The sequence below is a fragment of the Lactuca virosa genome, chromosome 2 (assembly GCF_052849685.1).
Source record: "Lactuca virosa cultivar CGN04683 chromosome 2, Lactuca_virosa_CGN04683_v6, whole genome shotgun sequence".
Classification (NCBI taxonomy): Eukaryota; Viridiplantae; Streptophyta; class Magnoliopsida; order Asterales; family Asteraceae; genus Lactuca; species Lactuca virosa.
The window spans coordinates 21,770,523-21,792,225 of record NC_136427.1 but is presented as its reverse complement, the minus strand read 5'-3'; the positions used below and the strand labels follow the sequence as shown (position 1 = coordinate 21,792,225).

The window sequence follows — 21,703 nt, the reverse complement described above, 5'->3', positions numbered from 1 at the left end:
TTAGGAAACAATATGAAGCTTATCATTCATCCCAAATTGGTTATAGCAATCAGGAAGCACGATATGCCAAGATTCCTCATAGGTAGTACGGAGGTTGGGGAAGCCCACAACACACCTTCTTAATCAAAATCAAGGTTCCAATTGAAGCAATTGAACCAAGGAAAGTTGATTAGCCTTAAGAATGAAGGAATCCCTAATTCCTAGAGGATGTCAATGCTTACATATCCATAAAGGAGTCATGATTCATAAGCTAGAGATGATTTCTACCATCATAAAGCCCTTGTTCTAAGTAAATTCAATGATCCAATGCTAAACCAAAGAAATAAACCAACAATTGCTCATTCAAGTACCAAGCTCATGATCAAAGTATTAAACAAGCATAAGAAATGAACTAGAATCATAAACATAAGATAAATGACAATTAAACATGAATCCTTCAAAACCCACAAATATCCAAGGGTTTTAGCCAAAGTTAACCAAAATAGAGAAACTAGCCACTCATGGCAACAAAATAACAATCACAACAGTGTTTTTGCATTAAGAAACTAACAATTACTTTGAAAGATGAGAAGAATATGTATCAAGCTCCCAAAATCGCCTCCAATGGTGGAAAATCAAAGTGTGTGTTGCTAGACCTAACCCCCCAAGTAAATGGCGAGCAAAATGACCAAAATGCCCAAAAGTGTGCAGTTGCGCGGGTACCCTCGCAAGTGGTGCGCGACTGAGACTCCACCCTCGCAAAGGATGTTGGAATGTTATTGCCTCTTTTTTCTCCACTACACCACTCCACTACTCAGTATTCTCTCTGTCTCCTCCACACCTCACATGATTTAAATTTGGCCAATCATCTTCACGCTTCAAATGTGGATAGTCCAAGCCCAAAATAAGAATCCAACACCCATCTTCATAAGCCCAATTCTTCTTTAATGGATCCAGAAAGCCCAATAATGCCTCGAAAGCCCACAAAGCCCGTCTCCAAGCTAATCCACAACCGCAACGAGCTCCAAAACCTTGAAAAATACCTCATGCAAAATAGAAAGTACCTAACACAATCCATGATAGAGAAAATAAAGAATATCCAATGCAATACTAATAAAAAGAGCGGAAAATACTAAAATAAACTTTTAAAACGAAGGAAATAAAATAAACTATCAAATCACCCCAAGCTTAAACCTAACTTGTCCTCAAGTTAGAACTAGACTAAAATGAGCTCAGGATGAACTAAAATAAAAATGGAAAAAGAAAGATACCATAGAACTTGATCAACATCAGTCAACATGGTTAGAATCAGTCTTGCATGGACCCTACGCATCTTCAAAATGTTCCCTGCTTTAGAGCCATAAACCACATTCTCGAACCACTTGAAGGGCGAATACATCACGTCTGGATGTAGTCGCGTTGTGCAAGATAATGGAAACTGAGAATGCGACCAATGCGGGCACTTTAAATAACCACCACAGACCATAATGCATGAAGAAAAGGCGCCTTTTCACACATGATGATTCCTTAATTTTTCAGGCTAAAGTGTATAATAACAAAATTGGGTTTTGTAGCACGGCCTCCGGGTAAACATCCGGCTTCAGGGGCTTCTCCCTTGTACGGTCCTTTACAGTCCACCGTCTCATCTTCATTACCTTTTCTCACAAAAAAAAACAAAAAACAAAAAATCTACTTAACCTAAATCTAAACCTAACAACTTAAATATTCAATCTTGAACTTCTGTTATTTGGTCTTCAATCTCCTTGCTGCTCGATCTTTTGTCTTGTTATTTATCTCCTTTTTTTTTATAGATAGAGAAGTCGTGAACTTGGATTCTTGTTCTTCTTTTGTGTTGCTCTTTTTCTTCTTTTATCGTTTCTTATTGTCTTTTCTTTTCCAATTTCTTCATTTTTTTCTGTGTTTTCTTCTTGTCTTTCTTCTTGGAAGGTCTAAGGAATTTCACCATGTAACATAGGACTCCAATAGTGAAAATGGAGTAACAGATAAAGGCTAACATGAACACCTAATGATCATTGACAATGTGTCAAGATCTGTTAAAAAGGATGGAGAATGATTCAAAAATGGGTGTTACCGAAAAAACTTGGTCCCAAAAATATGAATTGGAGGACCCACCTCAAAGTTCATCAAGCACCTCAATGTAAGGTGTGATAAACATAACCTCTCTAACTATCTACTCTAGACCCCTAGAAAAATGATGACCTATCTTAAAAAGGTGGTGAGAAACTAATTAAGTAAGGCTCGGATGAGACTTAGAAGTACTAATGTAACGCTTGGTTTAGGTATTGGTCAGTTTTCAACATTTCTTGAATTTTGGGTTGGGACTCGACGAGTTGGGGAGCTCTAACTCGTCAAGTAGAGATCACATTTGGAAGCAGGATGAAGAACCTACTCGACGAGTTGGAAGGCACCAACTCGACGAGTAGGAGCTGGAAAGGGAAACCCTAATTTTCAGGGTTTGTGCCCTATTTAAAGGCATTAAGCCTCACTTGTAGGCTCCCTTATCACCCCCTTTGTCGAGAGAAACCCTAAATCGTGTCTCATCTCCCATTTTGTGTGTATGTGAGCTTGGAAAGTGATTCTTGGTGCTATTTTGGATGGAACTTGAAGCTTGAAGAGATTGGATTGAGTGGAAGGCAGTAGATCCGGGATTTCCTCCAGTATGGCAACCATTTTAAGGTATAAAGTTGAAACCTTGACCTTCCATTGCTTAGATCTCCTTCTATGAAAGTTTATGGCCATTATTAGCCTAGTTTGGTACCATTCTTGGTTTTGAGCATGATATGAAGATATGGCTTTAGATCTGGACATCTCAGGGCCTTTGGGGACTTAAAGTTGCCAATTTTATCAAGTCTTGACCCTCTTTCATGCTCTAAGTCCCTTGACAACCTTTATTAAGTGTTTTTAGCCTTTGATGCCTTGCATTGATGTAACGTTAGCAACTTTATGTGGTATCTCAACCCTAGGGGGTTGGATCTGAAGTTTGGGACCTTGGATCCCACTGGAAAGGACTGAACACAAGAAGGACTGATAGAACTCGTCGAGTGCCTTAGTCGTTTCGACGATTCGGGTAGGGTTTACCCGTTTTAGAGATTACGGATGAGTGCAATGAAGGATTAGATTTTTGGTCTGCATGAGTTTTCAGTCTTCTGGACATTAAGGATCTCGACGAGTTACATAGATAACTCAGTGAGTTGACGAGTTACTCAGGTGACTCGATGAGTTGCTGGATGCACTCGACGAGTCGAGGTCAACATTGACTGTTGACTGTTGACTTTGACCAGGAGTTGAGTAGGGTTGACCATTTAGTATTTTAGGCCTTTTTGGTATTGGGCCTTCGTAGATTAGGCCCATTGATGGATTTATGGACATTATAGTGTTGGGCTTTTGCTTGGGTTTGGGCCTCAGTCTTGGATCATACTGGACCAACGGTAGAATGGTTATTTTACCCCATGTATGGATTAGGGATTATAGTATGGAGCCCAATTTATTAATTAGGTGTAGGATTGGTATTGATAGCTCGGGAAGTCGGCAGGGCAGCAGCTAAGGATGACATTCAGGAAGCTTCTGCATTCGAGGTGAGTATCCTCACCATACTAATGGGTCTAAGGCACCAAGGTCGGCCCAATTATTTAGTTGTGATGATTATTATGAATGTGCTATCGATACATTATGTATTTATGTGAAGCCCATGCAGTGGTTCCCATGGAAATTGGTTATATGCGGTATGCTAGTTGATTGTGTGGTATTTGTTATGCTAGTTGTATTTTTTATACTTGCATGGAAGACCCCGGGGGGGTTCCTGAGGCAGTTGGATATAAGACCATGTGGGGGTTCCTATAACATTCCAGGCTAAGACCTTATGGGGGTTCCCATGGCAGTGGGCTAAGACCATGAGGGGGTTCCTATGGCACCCGGTGCAAGACCTTGGAGGGTTTCCAGGACATCCTCATATGTTTGCATGTTTAGCTCATATGTTTGTATGGTAGTTAGTGAAGACCATGTGGGGGTTCCCATGGAAGTGGGCTAAGACCATGAGGGGGTTCCTATGGCACCCGGAGTAAGACCTCGGAGGGTTTCCACGACATCCTTATATGTTTATGTGATTGGTATGGTTTATGTAGCTTTTATAGCTAATATTATTACGTGGTTATGTGGATTGTGTGGGGTATGCTCTGGGGAACTCACTAAGCTTCGTGCTTACGGTTTACAGTTTTGGTTTCAGGTATCATCGATTTGGAAAAGAAGGGCCCGACTGGATGGCAGTGCACACACCCATGTTTTCCGCATTGACTGTTTGGGATGAACTCTGATAAATGTTTTTATCTAACGATTTTTTGGATGTTTGGATTAAATGATATTTATGTTTTGACTATATTAAAAATGAAAATTTTACCTGTCATGTTTTGGTCGTTACAAGTTGGTATCTGAGCCTTGGTTTGAGGGATTCAGACATACTTTTGAGTGTGTCTGAACTCAAACTGAGGATCTGTAAATTTTTCAAAAGAAAAATGTTTTCAAGGAAAGAGTTTTCTAAGACAAGAAAGGGTGTGGTGCATGCAATCAGCCGAGCTCAAGTAAGTTTTCCCCAGAATACCCACATATGTTATCTATTATGATTTGATTTATGAATCTGAATATCGCATGCTAGTTAGGGCTAGGGGAGATGCCTTTATATGTTGTATGAGCTGGTAGGTTTGCATACTAGTACTGAGTAGCGAACAATAGATTTGCCTGATATGTGATGCTTGTAGCCTTAGAAATACTAGACGCCATGCTAGAATGAGAATGATTATTAGTACTGATAACTACTAAGTGTAAGTTTTAAAATCTGTATACGGGCAGGATCTTATAGCCTTAGAATGGCTAGTTTAGCTCGTTTCCTATTTTGTGTACAATTTTCATGCATAAGGCAGCCGCCAATAGAGGTGGATAACATGGGTAGTGGTACGAGGACTGAATGTCCGATGATAGTTTCACAGGTTGGACAGTACCCTAGGGAGAGCCTAGGAAGTGATTAGTGACAGGTTTTACCTTCTTGCGGATTGTACGTGTTGATAGACTGACTTGTCTAGTGTATGCTGGTTAGATTTATCGTTACATGAATGCTGCTTGTTTTGTGCTTTGTGGGCCTCTTATTAATGTGAGCTAGCTACTAAGTGAATACGCTAAGCCAAATGTGGCAGAGGCTGGATAATCTCAGAGTGATGAACTTGACCCTATTGCGCAACTCTTGTATGAGTCCAACCGTTCTAGGGTTGAGACTATTACTCGAAGGAGTATCTGATCTCTGTTTCATGTGGCTATATTCATGAGGTAGCTAGTTGACATTAATGGGAATCCTTCAATAGCTGAGGGCAGGGTGAGGTTGGGAACCTAGGAAAGCCTATGATATGCTCCAGTGAGTTTAGTAGGGCGGTTCGGTGAAGTTGGGAACCTAGGGGGATCCTAGGAGGTGCTACCATAGATATCGTGTTGTTGTTTAGCAGACATTTAATATACCGGTGGAGTAAGTGACTTAGAGGATTCGGGAGGATTGCTGAGGAAAATATGGATAAGTCTAGAAGGTAGTATTGGACTGTCACACCCCCAAACCGGAACGGTGGAAATGTTCGGGGGCGGAGGACGTCATGTACAGTATCACTACAATTGCATAATAGTAATCAAAGCAAACACAACCATTACATTGATTGCATATAGTATTTACATCTGTTCAATACATAGTATGTATGACATCAAAAATGTATAACAAAAGTATAAAAGACGCGACACTAAAAACTCTGTCTTCTCAAAACCTACGGGTGTACCTGTCCACCGGTTCCCTAAGAATACAAGTGGTTTTGAAAGTGTATCAACATTTAAGTTGCTGAGTTCATAAGTATGTTTTTGTAATGAAAACTTGTCCTTGATCATTGAAAAATGTTCGTATGTATTCCTCAAGAAAATCCAATATTTTCTTTAGTAGTGAAAAGTAGTCTTTGGCCTTAAGATCAAAATATACGTTTGTTATTGTATTCCGTAATAGTATAACAGAGTAGTGTTTGTTATGAAACCGTTGTATGAAAACCTTTGTATGTATGTCTGGATACTACCAGCTGTATGTATAATAGTGTACTGTATGAAAAACCTGTGTATAAATCCCCAGATACCACCAGTTGTAACGTATATTAATGTACTGTAGTTTCATTAATTAAAATAAAACCGTTTGTTTGTAATCCATGGAATCCTCCAGTTGTAATGTAGTGTAGTTTTATTATTTAAAATAAAACCGTTTGAAGAAATGAAATCCCGTAAAAAAATGTTTTAGTTTATATTGTTGTGAGTTTCGTATAACCATGCTTGATATGACTAGTGACCTCTACGACATTTTTCAAGCGTCGGAAATGTTATGACATTTGTCACCCCAGGCCTGCCAGCCTAACTGTAGCTAACAATTTAGGTGCGGGATTGTCAGTCTCGTATATATGTATATACAATTTCACGCTCTCCCTCCAAGAGACTCTGGTTATATTGTAAAGGATTTAGCCCTGTACCCTAACGGGTACAATAAAGTAGTGCCTCACAACTCTTTATGAACTAGTTTACATGTAGTGTTGTAGTGTTCCCTTGTACTTGAATATATATGTATAACCATGTAGTAAAGTAGTTGTACTGTAAAATAATTATACTTCAATAATTATTTAGTAATGTTTCCTTGTATCTGGAAAATAGTGTAATGTTTCATAAAGTATATCTACCATAGTTTATATGTTAGTTTCTGAATAGTGTTCTTGATCTAGTAAAATAGTGTAATGTGTCCCCAAACTATACCTATTATAGTTTGTATGAATGTTCTTGTTTTGCGTATTGAAGTCAGTAAAAGTAATGTAGTGTTCTTAACTATACCAATTATAGTTTAATTGTATGTTCTGTACTATACTGAAAACTTTTTCAATTTAGTTGTATGAAGGAAAAACACCCTTATGCTCGACATGGTACAATAAGGGTTAAAATAAATAAATATTTTTGTAAAATGTAGTGAATTCTCTGTTTGAATCAATTACAAAGGTTTTGAAGCTGTTTGAAATCATTTGTATAAAACACAGAAATCCTTGTGTTTACTTGTATTCCCCCCCAGCCCTTAAGAGCATTGAAAATAATAAAATGTAGGGGTATGAACTCACTTTTAGTATGTGTTTGTAGCTAGATAGCGGAACTATAGAGATGACCCTCGAGCTAACGTACGCGGAACTAACGGTATCCTAATAATATTTAAACACATAATTGTATTAAAATTAGCGAAACCATTAATGAAAGTGTTAGAAAACACTTGTTTTGTGTTGAGGGTAATTACCGCGAATTGCACAAGTGTTGAAGAGTTTTTGGTTCCAAGGGGTTCTCGGCCGAAAAAGGTTCTCGGCCGAACACAGTTTGCGGTCCTGGGCTGTTTTCGGTCACTTGAAGATTTGAAGGATGTTCTTGGTGTTCTTGGTGAAAATATGAAGATTTGACGTTTTCACTTGAAGGTTTGAATGTTCTTGGATGATCCTTGGGAGCAAAATGAGAGAATTTTCGATTGAAAAATGTGAGAAATGATTAAGTTTTCGAGGATACATACATATACTTGTTGGGTTTTCGGCCGGAAATGGGTTCTCGGCCGAAAATGGTTTGTTGTCCGAGAGTTTTCGGCCAAAAATGGTTTTGGTGCGAGGGTTTTCGGTTCCGACGAGAAAGATATTGATTTTCGAGTGTTTTTGATTCCCAAAACTTATATAAACATTATTTATATAATTTAAATTATTTTCTAACCCTCATGGACTTACGAAATAAATAAAACTGGAAATTTTATTAATCGGATTTGACTTTTGTTGACCTGGAAAGTAATAGGTTGTTACATTATCCTCCCGTTAGAGGGAATTTCGTCCCGAAATTCTTTCTATAGAGAGTAGACTATGGACTAGGGAAAAGATGTGGATACTTTTGTTTCATTTGATCCTCTCGCTCCCAAGTGAATTCAGGTCCCTGATTGGCATTCCAGCGAACCTTCACTATTTGTATGCAACTTTGTTTCGTTCGTTTGACTTCCCTATCCATGATTTCTATTGGTTCTTCCACAAAGTTAAGGATCTCGTTTATCTCGATTTCATCGAGTGGAATCACAAGAGTCTCATCGGATAGTCACTTCTTTAGATTTGACACGTGGAAGACGAAATGTATGTTGCTAAGTTCTTGTGGTAGACAGAGTTTGTAAGCTACTGGGCTGATCCTATCAAGGGTCTCGAATGGCCCGATGTATCTTGGATTTAGCTTTCCACGCTTTACGAAGCGTATCATGCCCTTCCAGGGAGAGACCTTCAATAGAACGTGGTCACCAACCTGAAATTCCAAGGGTTTTCGTCTCTTATCTACATAGATCTTTTGTCTATCTCTAGAGGCTTTTAGTCGTTCTTGGATTTGTACGATCTTTTCTGTGGTTTCTCGAATGATTTTTGGGCCAGTGAGAGTGCTGTCAGGGACTTTCCATTTAGCTAGCTGCGTGTCACCCACCTCAACCCAGCACAGAGGGGATCTGCACTTGCGGCCATAGAGGGCTTCAAAATGGGACAGCCTTGATGCTAGAGTGGTAGCTATTATTGTATGAAAACTCGACTAGTGGTAAATGGGTATCCCATGTTTTACCAAAGTCAATCACACAAGCTCTCAGCATGTCTTCTAGTGTTTGTATGGTTCTATCACTCTTCCCGTCAGTTTGAGGATGGTAGGCTGTGCTTATATCCAGCCTAGTTCCAAGAGCCTTCTGAAGCGACTGCTAGAATCGTGAGGTGAATCTACTATCTCTATCCAAAATAATAGATATGGGCACACCATGCAGTGGTACAATCTCTCAGATGTATGTTTTGGTTAGTTTCTACATATTTTCTGTTTATTTGATTGGTAGGAAGTGGGCGGACTTGGTCAATCTGTCGACGATTACCCAAATGGTATCATGACCACCCGATGTCTTGGGCAACTTGGTTATGAAATCCATAGTAATTCGTTCCCACTTCTACTTAGGTATCTCTGGTTGTTGAAGTAATCTTGAGGGCTTTTGATACTCTACCTTGACTTTGGCGCAAGTTAGGCACTTGCCCACATAGGTAGCAATCTATGCTTTTATGTTTGGCCACCAATAGAGTTTCTTGAGATCCAGATACATCTTATCTGAACCTGGATGAACGGAATATCGAGTCTTATGGGCTTCATTCATGACAACGTCTCTGTAGCCATCAAACTTCGGTGTCTAGATTCGATTCATGAAGTAACGAACTCCGTCACCCCCGATTTCCAAGTTCTTCTCCATTCCTCTTAGGGCTTCATCCGCCACATTATCTGTCTTTAAGGCTTCTAGCTGAGCCTCCTTGATTTGTATGGACATATGCGAATGGATTGTCATGGTTAGTGCCTTCACCCTAAGACCTGAGTACTCCTTTCGACTAAGGGCGTCCGCTACTACATTGGCTTTACCGAGATGATAGCGAATTTCACATTCGTAATCATTGAGTAACTCCAACCATCGTCGTTGTCTCATGTTAAGTTCTTTCGGATCAAAGATGTGTTGAAGGATTTTGTGGTCGTTGAAGATAGTGCACTTGGTACCATAAAGGTAATGTTCCAGATTTTTAGTGCAAAGACCACTGCTCCCAACTCAAGATCGTGAGTAGTGTAGTTGATTTCGTGTGTCTTAAGATGTGTCGAGGCATAAGCAATAGTGTTTTCTCGCTGCATAAGCACACAGCCTAGCCCCTGATTGGATGCATCGCAGTAGACTACGAAGTCTTCTGTCCCTTCTGGAAGAGACAAGATAGGTGCGCTGCACAGGGTAGTAAGCGGCTTAGCGATTCTAGAGAAATTCTTTATAAATCTGCGATAATAGCCAACAAGACCCAAGAATTGATGGATTTCTGTGGGCGTTCTCGGTGTTGACCAATTCTCGATTGCCTTAATTTTGGAAGGGTCCACATGTATGCCTTCTTCGCTGACCACGTGACCAAGGAAATTTACCTTCCTAATCAAAAACTTGCACTGTGAGAATTTAACATCAAGGTTTTCCGCCCTATAAAGTTTCTAAGACTTGTCTCAGGTGCTGGCTATGGTCTTCCTCGCTTCGTGAATATATAAGTATATCATCTATGAATACTATCACGAATCTGTCTAAGAAGGGTCGGCACACCCGATTCATTAGATCCATGAATACTGTAGGTGCATTGGTTAGACCAAAGGGCATTACTACAAACTCGTAGTGACTATAACGAGTTCGGAATGCTGTTTTTGGAACATCGTTCTCATGAACTCGTAACTGGTGATACCCCGATCTCAGGTCTATCTTTAAAAAGTAGTTGGATCCTTGGAGTTGATCGAAGAGGTCATCTATACGCGGGAGAGGATATCGGTTTTTAATAGTGAGCTTGTTCAGTTCGCGATAGTCTATGCACATTCAGAAAGATCCATCCTTCTTCTTAACGAACAGGACCGGTGCTCCCCAGGGGGAGAAGCTTGGTCTAATGAATCCCTTATTGAGCAGTTCGTTTAGCTGGCGGGATAATTCCTACATCTCTGCGGGTGTAAGACGATATGGGGATTTGGCTACGGGGGTAGCTCCAGGGATCAATTCGATTCGATACTCGACTTGGCGTTCAGGAGGAACTCCTGGAAGATCTTGAGGGAAGATATCAGGAAAGTTACAGACTTCGGGGATGCTCTCGAGGTCTTTAACTTCTTGTTTTTTGTTAACTACATGAGCTAGGAATGTGTGACACTCCTTTCGCAGATATTATTGGGCTTTGATGCAAGATATGATACGAAGGTTTAAACTGAGTTTGTCTCCATAGATAACGAGGGCTTCGTCATTTGGCAGATTAAGGCGAATGGATTTTTCGTAGCACAAAATATCGGCACAGTTAGGACTTAGCCAATCCATACCGATAATGATGTCAAATCTTTTTATGGAGACCGACATAAGGTCAATGGAGAAAGAGTGGTCGTTTAGAGTGAGGGTACATCCTATGAATATGTCGTTAGTGCTCTCTTTCTTCCCGTTAGCCATCTCGACAGTGAATGTTTCGTTTAGTGTTTGTGGTTTGTGTTTGATTAAGTGTTTGAATTTATGGCTAACGAAACTCCTCTCCGCACCACTATCAAAGAGAATGCATACATAAGAGTTATCGAGGAGGAACGTACCTGTGATTACGGTGGGATCCGCTACAGCCTCCTCCTGACCCATGGCAAGCACTCTTCCTGTGTTGCCAGCATTTCTTGCCTTCGGGCAGTCTCTCTTGTAGTGCCCTGTTTCACCACACCCATAGCAAGCCTGACCCACTCCAGCTCCAGGGGTCTGGACATTAGGTTGTGTCAGTGTCTTGCAGAAACTGGCAATATGCCCCTTCTTGTTGCAGCTGGCACATTGCATCTCGCGGCAAGGCCCGTGGTGGTGAAAATTGCATTTGTCGGACCTTGGGAGGGTTCCAGCGTAACAGCTTGGAGGTGCTTGAGTAGTGGGAATAGCAGCAGGAATGGTAGCAACATGGACTAGCACTATTTGTTGTTTCTTGGAGAACTCCTGTGAAGGTTGGCCTTTCCGCTTGTTCCAGAACTCTTTCTTGCTGCCACTCTCTTTAGGTTGCTCAGGGATGATCGTTACAAGGTTGTGGCGATCCCTGTGATCCACCAACATCTGTTCCAGATGCTTGGCACTATCAAAGGTGAGTGGTTTGGCAGGTAAGACGTTCCCTTGAGTTGGGGGTGTCAATCCCCATATGTATCTTTCAACCTTCTTGCTCTCCGGGGTGACCATCCCGAGGCATAGAAGAGACAGGTCACTGAACCTAACAGTGTAAGCCAGCGACATCGGAATCCTTCATCTTCAGATTCCAAAGCTCCTGCTCTAGCTTTTGCATCTCGCCCTGTGACATCCCCAATTTTCACGGCCAGAAAAGACCGATTTTGTTTATGCTTGTTTAAAAATCAGAGTAACATTTTAAATAAAAGTGTTGCGGAATTTGTCCCAAAACAAAATATGATAAAGATTTATCAAAAGCATTTCCAAAGAAATGTATTTCATTAAAAGACTCGGGATGTCATGTTCGATACAGATCAAAAGCATAAACAGTACAACATATGCCTTACTACATTATTTCGTATTTACAGGCCTATAATCCCTTATCTCTCATCCAAACATCTATGCTCATGCGCCACTACCTGTAATACAAGAAACTGAGTGGGTCAGGCTTGGGAGCCTGGTGAGCACATAGGGTTTTCAACCCACAATAAATAAGTTTATTAACTTTATCAAACCAAACAAACCTTATTACCCATTCCCGTTATCCTCACTTTACGTCCCTAAAACTGTTGGAGATAGTGTCTAAGTCCATAACTATATTTGGTATGTATTTGACCCGACCCGGCATGGTCCATTTGGGTTGCACTTCACCCGAACAATTTACGGATAATCTTTTGAGAATAGTATAAGTTATGATTTATTAATATATTATAAGTTCTAATATATTAATATAAAATCATATTATTTAATTAGTGTTGATCTATAATTAATTTAGAATTAATTTAGAGATCAAAAGTATGACTAATTAAATATGGGCTCTTGTATTTATATAGTGTGGGCTAATGCTTATTTGGAATGGGCTAGGCTTGCATGGAAAGTCCATGGATACTCCATGGAGCTTTAACCCATGGATCTCATGGAAATGAAAAGACATGGGTATTAGGGTTTACATGAATGTAACCCTAATCCACCACACTATATAAAGGAGGCTTTGGTTCTTGAAATTGCACGAGTTGATGTGTGTAAACTAAGAGGGCCGATTTCAAGAAGTTTGTGACTATTCTCTCAAGTTTCCAAGTATGTGGTGATTTGTGACTTCCATTTGAGGCATCCACATTATTGGTGCTAGGCTCTCAAACTCCAAGCAATCAACTACTACTACAAGGTAAGTAATTCTACTAGTTTTATTTGATTCAAGTACCCCATGCCATGCTAGTTAGGATAAGAACCTTGGAAAAATAACTATTTGCATGTATCTTAGTCAAACATAGATCCAAGGTTTCTAGGGTTGCATGTACACCATAGGAGTGTTAGAATGCTGAAAACCCATCAGTGGTATCAGAGCCAGGTTTGTTTAATTGATACTTGATGCAAAAAAAAAAAAAACTTGAAAATCGAAGTTTTGTTCAAAAGCTCGTATCAAAATTTCAAGTTTTGTATATCTACTTACGATTCTTGAAATTTTTGATATGAACATTCATAAACATATGAGTTTAGAAGATCATAGAAATTATGTGCTAATAACTGATTAGATTAATTCTTGATCTTTATGTGTTTTAATGGAGTCCATAACTAGTTCTTAAGTTATGGATAACCAAAAGTCACATTTATAAATAACCATTAAAAGAACACATAGGTTACAAAAAAAATGAAGAGTCTTCATTTTTAATAACCATTAACTCATAAGTTATGAGAAATGAAAAGTTTTGAAAGTTTACAAAACTTGCCCTCAAGTTTTGGAACATGTAAAGTCATATTAAAAACTTTAGTTTCAACCCCTAGATTTTTAAAAGTTAAAATTCAACCCTTATACTTTACAATATTATAAGTTTAATAATATTTATATATGTATAAGATCAAGTCGTCTTACCGCTAGTACGCCTCATTCACGAAGCCGGTCTATAAGGGGGGTATAAGGTTGTTGCCTATAAAATGGCAACTTAATGGGTGTCCACTCTCACCCACCGCTTCCTTGATCGGTGGAGGGTCGTTAGCCGAACGGGTAGGACAAGGACTTATAAATTCTCATTAAAAGTATAATGATAATACTAAAGTAACTAAACTTTATTGAATTCCCAATCTTAGTTATTTTAGGAAAATGTGAATAAGGTGCTAATCCATGAAATTACACTTTACACTTTGTTTAAGTCGTTAGTAGAGCGTGTGTGGTTAACCGGCACACTAACTTGAACTTAACAAGGTAGGTAAAGGGTGACTTAATGTTTATCATAGTATTGATGGAGCGTGTGTGGTTAACCGACACATTGATTGAGGGGTAATACATTAAGGGTACCAAGTAATTTGCATGGTTACTTCACACCTTGTTTTGTGATCCTCGGCATCCCAGTCACAAAACTTGAAGGGCACACTCGAGATTGAAACATGCCATTGAAGAAAGTTCAATGAATCTCAAAGAATCTAGGAGTTTTTAAACCAATTAAAACCTAATTAAATATTTCGTTTTTCATGGTGGAAATTGGTGAATCGTCATTCACCTACCTTCAAATATCTTATAGCTTAGATTACGACATCCCTCTTCTAAGTTATAAAATATTGTGTTGGGTCCTAGCCTTAATATTACATTTGGGTGTTTTGTTAAGGACTATCTCTATATCTAATCTAATCTATTCCCTCTTCTTTTCAGATGTCTTCCAATAACAATGCTTTTGGCTCAAACCCTACTAGCTCCTTCTCTCTCATGAATCTTTGTGGGAGAGTCATCTTTGATGGGTCCAACTTTACAGATTGGATCAGAAACATCAGGATGGTCACTCGGTATGAGAACAGAGAATATGTTCTCGACAAGGAGCTGAAGGTACCCGAGCCAACTGCTACTCCTGAAGAGCTTGCTGAATATGAGGTACATGAAACAGATGCTACAAAAGTGGCATGCATCATGATGGCCACCATGAAAGCCGAGCTCCAAAAGTCCTATGAGGACTAGTATCCTTTTGAGATGCACCAGGACTTGATGGACCGCTACCATCAAAGTGCTCGTCAAGAGCGATATGAAGTAATCTCCTCCATGATAACAACCCGAATGAAGGATGGTGAACCCATCACGGGCCACATACAGAAAATGCAAAGGTATGTGGACCGTTTACTGAAGCTGAATGTGAACTTCCCTGAGGAGTTAGCAATAGACATCATTTTGCACTCCTTGCCATCGTGTTATGATCAATTCCGCATGACATATCACATGAACAAGGAAGAAGTCACCCTCAGCAAACTTCAAGGACTCTTGAAGACCGACGAAAGTGGTCTAAAGGGTAAGTCGGTTGTTACTACTCCTACTCCTACTCCAACTGCGGCCAATGTCTTGGCAATCGGGCATGGCAAAGGTTAGAAGAGAAAGAACCCTTCTAAGGGTACCAAGGGTAAGACCCTTGAAGGCTCTTCTTCAAGCAAAACCAAGAAAGGTTTTGTCACTCCTTCTGCTAACCCTAATGAGGCTGAATGCTTCTATTGCCATGAAAAGTCGCACTGGAAGCGAAACTGCCCAAAGTACCAGCAAGATTTGAAGGATGGGAAAGTAAAACCCAACCATGCAGGTATATAAACTATATTGTCTAATAACTCACCTCATTCTAAGTCTTGGGTCCTTGATACAGGTTGTGGTATTCACATATGTTGTGATTTGCAGGGACTAAAAATAAGTGAGAATGTGGAGCAGGGAAAGATAAACTTGATCATGGGAAACAGGAAAGCTTCACCTGTCACCAAGATAGGAGTTTATTCCTTAGTGCTAAATAGTGGGTTTACATTAGATTTGAATAAATGTTATTATTCGCCAGAAATGGCAAGAAATGTTATTTCCTTTCATGCATTGTATAAACAAGCTTTTACCTTTTATTTTGATAATAATAATGGTAGTATTGATGCTTTCTTTAATAATGCTCTTTATTTTAAAGCATTACCTTGTGATGGCGTGTATGAAACTGTATCTGTTGTAGATAATCTAGGAAATAATGTATTGTGTATTAACTCTTCCACTAGCTTAGATAAAGCATCCTTATGGCATTGTCGTCTTGGACATGTAAGCAAGAAACGCATAGGCCAACTCCAAAAGGATGGAGTCTTGGAGTCATTTGACCTAAAGTCAGATGATAATTGTGAATCTTGTTTGCTTGGTAAAATGATAAAGTCACCTTTTACTGGCACTTGTGCTAGGGGTGAAGGTTTGTTGGACCTCATACACACGGATGTGTGTGGACCCTTCAGAACCGCCACAAGAGATGCTAATCGGTTCTATGTGACTTTTACTGATGATTTTAGTAGATATGGATATGTCTACCAAATCAAGCATAAGTCAGAAACCTTTGAGAAATTCAAAGAGTTTAAGCAAGAAGTGGAGAATCAGTTGGGCAGGAACATTAAGATGCTTCGATCCGATCGTGGTGGTGAGTATCTTAGTACTGAGTTCCTTGACTATCTTAAGGAATGTGGGATTGTCTCACAATTGACACCTCCTAGGACACCACAGTTGAATGGTGTAGCTGAGAGGCGCAATCGGACCTTGTTGGACATGGTTCATTCCATGATGAGTCGAGCTTCGCTACCAATCTCATTTTGGGGGTATGCCTTAGAGACTGCCGCCCATATCCTTAATCTAGTCCCTACAAAGAAGGTTGCCAAAACACCTCACGAGGTGTGGACTGGAAAAGTTCCCAATCTAGACCACATCAAGATTTGGGGTTGCGAGGCTTTCGTGAGACGCGAGACTCACGATAAGCTCGAACCCCGAAGCGAAAGGTGTATTTTCATCGGCTACCCACAGAAATCCTTTGGTTACATCTTCTACAGACCCATTGATAATGTGGTATTTGTAGCAAGAAGAGGATTCTTTCGAGAGAGAGAATTCATGAGCCAAGGAGACAGTGGGAGGCAAATTGACCTTGAGGAAATTCAAGAGTCAAGTGGTGAAGGAACCTCAAACCCTAGCCCTCAACCTGAGGAGGAAACTCCTGTTGAGCTGACTGAAGAATCTATACCTCTGAGGCGTTCCACCAGAGTTAGGAATGCACCTGAGCATTATTATGGTTTTCATATTACTGCAGAAGGTGAGACACTTATCAGTGATAACACACTGGTAAATCTGGATGAGCCTAACAGCTACACGGAAGCCATGGCAGGCCCTGAGGCTTCTAAATGGAAAGAGGCTATGGATAGCGAGATACAGTCCATGTATGACAATCAAGTTTGGAACTTGGTTGACAATGTACCTGATCGTAAGATAGTTGGGTGCAAATGGATCTTCAAGAAGAAAACCGACATGGATGGTAATGTACACACTTATAAGGCACGACTGGTTGCAAAGGGTTATTCTCAAACTCCGGGAGTTGATTATGATGAGACCTTTTCACCAGTGGCCAAGATTAAGTCTATTAGGGTTCTGTTAGCCATTGCTGCATTTCATGATTATGAAATATGGCAAATGGATGTCAAAACCGTTTTCCTTAATAGAAAGTTGGCTGAAGATGTTTACATGGTTCAGCCAGAGGGTTTTGTCAGTACAGAGTACCCCAGTAGAGTGTGTAAGCTCGAGAAATCCATTTATGGATTAAAACAGGCACCTCGCAGATGGAATCTTTGCTTTGATGAGAAAGTCAAAGAATTTGGCTTTTCAAGGAGTGAAGATGAATCTTGTGTCTATATCAAGGCTAATGGGAGTATAGTCAGCTTTTTGGTACTGTATGTGGATGACATACTACTCATAGGAAATGACATCCCAACCCTGCAAGAAGTAAAGTCCTGGCTTGGGAAGTGTTTCGCTATGAAGGACCTTGGAGAAGCTGCCTATATCCTAGGGATAAGGATTTTGAGAAACAGGAGTAAAAGACTAATTGGACTTAGTCAAAGCACCTATGTGGACAAAGTGTTGAAAAGGTTCAACATGCATAACTCCAAGAAAGGAGAGTTACCCATCCAGAGTAACGCCAGATTGAGTAAGACACAAAGTCCTAGTACTGAGGCTGAGATAGCAGAAATGAGTCGAATACCTTATGCTTCAGCTATAGGATCGATCATGTATGCTATGACGTGTACTCGACCTGATGTAGCCTTTGCTTTGAGCATGGTTAGCAGGTATCAGGGGAACCCTGGCAAGGCACACTGGACTGCGGTAAAGAATATCCTCAAGTACCTACGGAGGACTAAGGACTGGGTCCTTACCCTCGGTGGCAGTGAGGACTTGAGAATTGTAGGGTATAGTGATGCTAGCTTTCAGACTGACAGGGATAATTTCCGCTCTCAGTCGGGCTGGGTCTTTACTCTAAACGGAGGGTCAATTACTTGAAAAAGTTCCAAGCAGGAGACAGTGGCTGATTCCACTTGTGAATCAGAGTATATAGCAGCATGCGAGGCAGCAAAGGAGGCTATATGGCTAAAGAACTTCATCGGAGACCTTGGAGTTGTACCAGCTTTAAAGGAGCCAATGGAGATTTTCTGTGACAGCAATAGTGCGGTTGCCTTAGCCAAGGAACCAAGAGATCATGGGAGATCCAGACACATTGACAGAAAATATCACTTCATCAGACATCGAATAGAAGAAGGAATCCTCGTGGCAAAGAGGGTATCATCGGATGAGAACCCAGTAGATCCCCTCACGAAGGGACTGACTCGGGCTAAGCATCTCCAGCATGCTCGGAGCATAGGGCTGAAGGATGATATTAGTTTTAGTAGTTAGATAATCTTGAAATTTGTAAAACGTAATTGACATTTGATGATAAATAAAAGCTGTTATTTATGAGTAAAGTGTTGCTATCTCTTCTCAATTGTTTACTATTATTTCTTTTTGCATGTTTTGACTTCCAGAATAATTATGTTATGGTTTATATCATATTATTCAAACTCTCCACAGTCGGTCATATGTTGGAAGTAGATATGAATCAAGACTGTCATGGGTTCGCTTGTAGAGGTCTAAGATGTTAGACAAAGCGGGGCTACATCACTCATGAGTGCTCATAAGTTCTGAGTATTGGATTCAACCCACGCTCACTTGTATCACTTCATGGAATTTATCTCGAGTGATCGTGAGACGGTAATATCATATAAGTCTTCAAACCTAGAGATATGATTTGTTGCCTATGAGTTGGTTATGTATTGATTGCACGAAAACGCATTGGTAACTCGATGTTATAAACCGTGCTTTTGTGTATAATTCAACAAGTAGTAGAGCAAACATATGAGTCGAAGTTTATCTGTTCCTTCTAGGATTAGAAGCGATATCTGGGCCCCTCGATGATTTTGTTTTGACCTATGTACCGGGCCCGGTCAGAACTAAATTGATGTGTTCAGTTAATTTCTATGTCAAACAAATCGGAAATCGGGAAACAAATGCTGGACAATAAGCAAGACCATGTTCCATGTATTTTTCCGACTGATATCTAGACCAGAGGATTATATGATCACTTATCTAAAATGACGCTTCATAGTTCAACAGAGTTTTAAGAGCTACGATTGCTGATCGGTTCCTGAAGTCATACTTGCAACTATAGTTATTAGACTTATCCAAGTGGGAGACTGTTGAAGATAGTGTCTAAGTCCATAACTATATTTGGTATGTACTTGACCCGACCCGGCATGGTCCATTTGGGTTGCACTTCACCCGAACAATTTATGGATAATCTTTTGAGAATAGTATAAGTTATGATTTATTAATATATTATAAGTTCTAATATATTAATATAAAATCATATTATTTAATTAGTGTTGATCTATAATTAATTTAGAATTAATTTAGAGATCAAAAGTATGACTAATTAAATATGGGCTCTTGTATTTATATAGTGTGGGCTAATGCTTATTTGGAATGGGCTAGGCTTGCATGGAAAGTCCATGGATACTCCATGGAGCTTTAACCCATGGATCTCATGGAAATGAAAAGACATGGGTATTAGGGTTTACATGGATGTAACCCTAATCCACCACACTATATAAAGGAGGCTTTGGTTCTTGAAATTGCACGAGTTGATGTGTGTAAACTAAGAGGGCCGATTTCAAGAAGTTTGTGACTATTCTCTAAAGTTTCCAAGTTTGTGGTGATTTGTGACTTCCATTTGAGGCATCCACATTATTGGTGCTAGGCTCTCAAACTCCAAGCAATCAACTACTACTACAAGGTAAGTAATTCTACTAGTTTTATTTGATTCAAGTACCCCATGCCATGCTAGTTAGGATAAGAACCTTGGAAAAATAATTATTTGCATGTATCTTAGTCAAAAATAGATCCAAGGTTTCTAGGGTTGCATGTACACCATAGGAGTGTTAGAATGCTGAAAACCCATCAAAAACATCTAACTCAAGGGACCTAGTCAAAGGACTTTCATCGGGGCGACAACACATGCTTCTGGGGTTCCTCAGCAATTCATGTCAAATAAGGCAACCATGTGGGGGATGGAGTACTATTGGTAAACACACAGTTAAAATAAACACACAGTTCAAATAAACACCTACAGGTTGCGAGCCTGCTAGCGTTCCACTGGACTGTCTAGAATAGTCCGTGGTCGTCATCTATACTCCGCTAGATGACTGGATCATCAATAACATCTATAACGAGGTCTCTCATTATTTTATTTTGTCACACAACAACTATTAAATCTACCCATGTTTTACCCATCACATTTTGTAGATATAAAATACATATACAGTTTAAATCATTTAAAACGAATATAAAATCGTTCATCCAGCATAGATAGCAAGTATACAGATAATATGCACACGTAGCACGTAATTTATATAAAATACTTCATATCTATGTGTAAGATGAAAGTAACTATGCACTCACCTGATACAGCAGATGTATCTCTCAATTTATAAGTAGTTCCAAATGTTTTTTCCTCAATCTAAACAGTTAAAAATTATGTCTAACATTACCAATCAAAATAAATATAGGCTACAATATAACTAATAACTTAGTTATATAATAACGTCTCGTTAATTATTATTTTTTTTATAAACCTTTTGGTCTTATAAAAATAGTTATCAATTGAATAAACATAAGTTATAATACATTTACATTCTAACATCTTAAATTTGTGATTATAAATAGATAAAATATAAATACCAATAACCAAACTAATATAAAAAAAATTACCTCAAAAGCTTTTATAATATGAGTATTCCGGAGAATATATCTTCAGACTATAACTTAGAGATACTTTGGAGAGTACTTATTTTTATTAAGAGGACCAATGTATTTATAGGCCTCCATGCAAGGTACGTGTCAAAAAAAATACATGACTTAGTGGCCAAACAAAAGTGGATATATCTTCATATAATATGTGTTATGCAAATTGATCCATATCATATTTAACCCAATAAAACATATACACGTTTGTATTATTAATTATTATCCTTGTTATGCACACATATGCATACGTTGGTCTCATGTGGCAATAGAGTCACCTTATAAATCCATATATGTAACTTATTTCTTTTGAATATATGTTTACTTTATAAATCAAATTTATATATACGTTTTTTAAAAAAAAAAAAATACATATCTATAATGTATTAATTCATTTAAACTAAAACTTTACATGTACTATTTGATTAATATAATCAATATTAAACATATATTTTATTTAATATATTAAAATCTTATAACTTATTGACGCAGTAAGTTATAACTTATAAAATATAAGTTTATAAAATTTGTATCAGTATAATAACTAAATACGAAATATTTCAATTACATAAGAGATAATATTTTACAGCTGATTTTTAATTTGAATATTAGTAACTAATGTCGTAAAACGGGTGTAACACAAAATATCGTTTCACTATTTGGGTTCACCCTTTAGTGTACTTAGACCAAATACATCTTATAACATATAATTTGTAATTCTAAGTTCATTATAACTTTCGTTAAAATTATTTATCCTAAATAATATTTTTATTTTTAACGTTTAT

General features: G+C 38.9%; 1 long non-coding RNA gene across 1 annotated transcript; it reads right to left on the bottom strand.

Annotated features, from left to right (window-relative positions):
• Positions 1-382: 382 nt before the first annotated feature.
• LOC145158956 (uncharacterized) lies at positions 383-20,948 on the bottom strand. The gene is made up of 3 exons (XR_013737377.1): positions 20,886-20,948; positions 20,577-20,634; positions 383-1,043 (listed from the first exon to the last, which is right to left on the bottom strand). It is a non-coding gene; the product is annotated as an uncharacterized LOC145158956 (long non-coding RNA).
• Between the last annotated feature and the right edge of the window lie 755 nt (positions 20,949-21,703).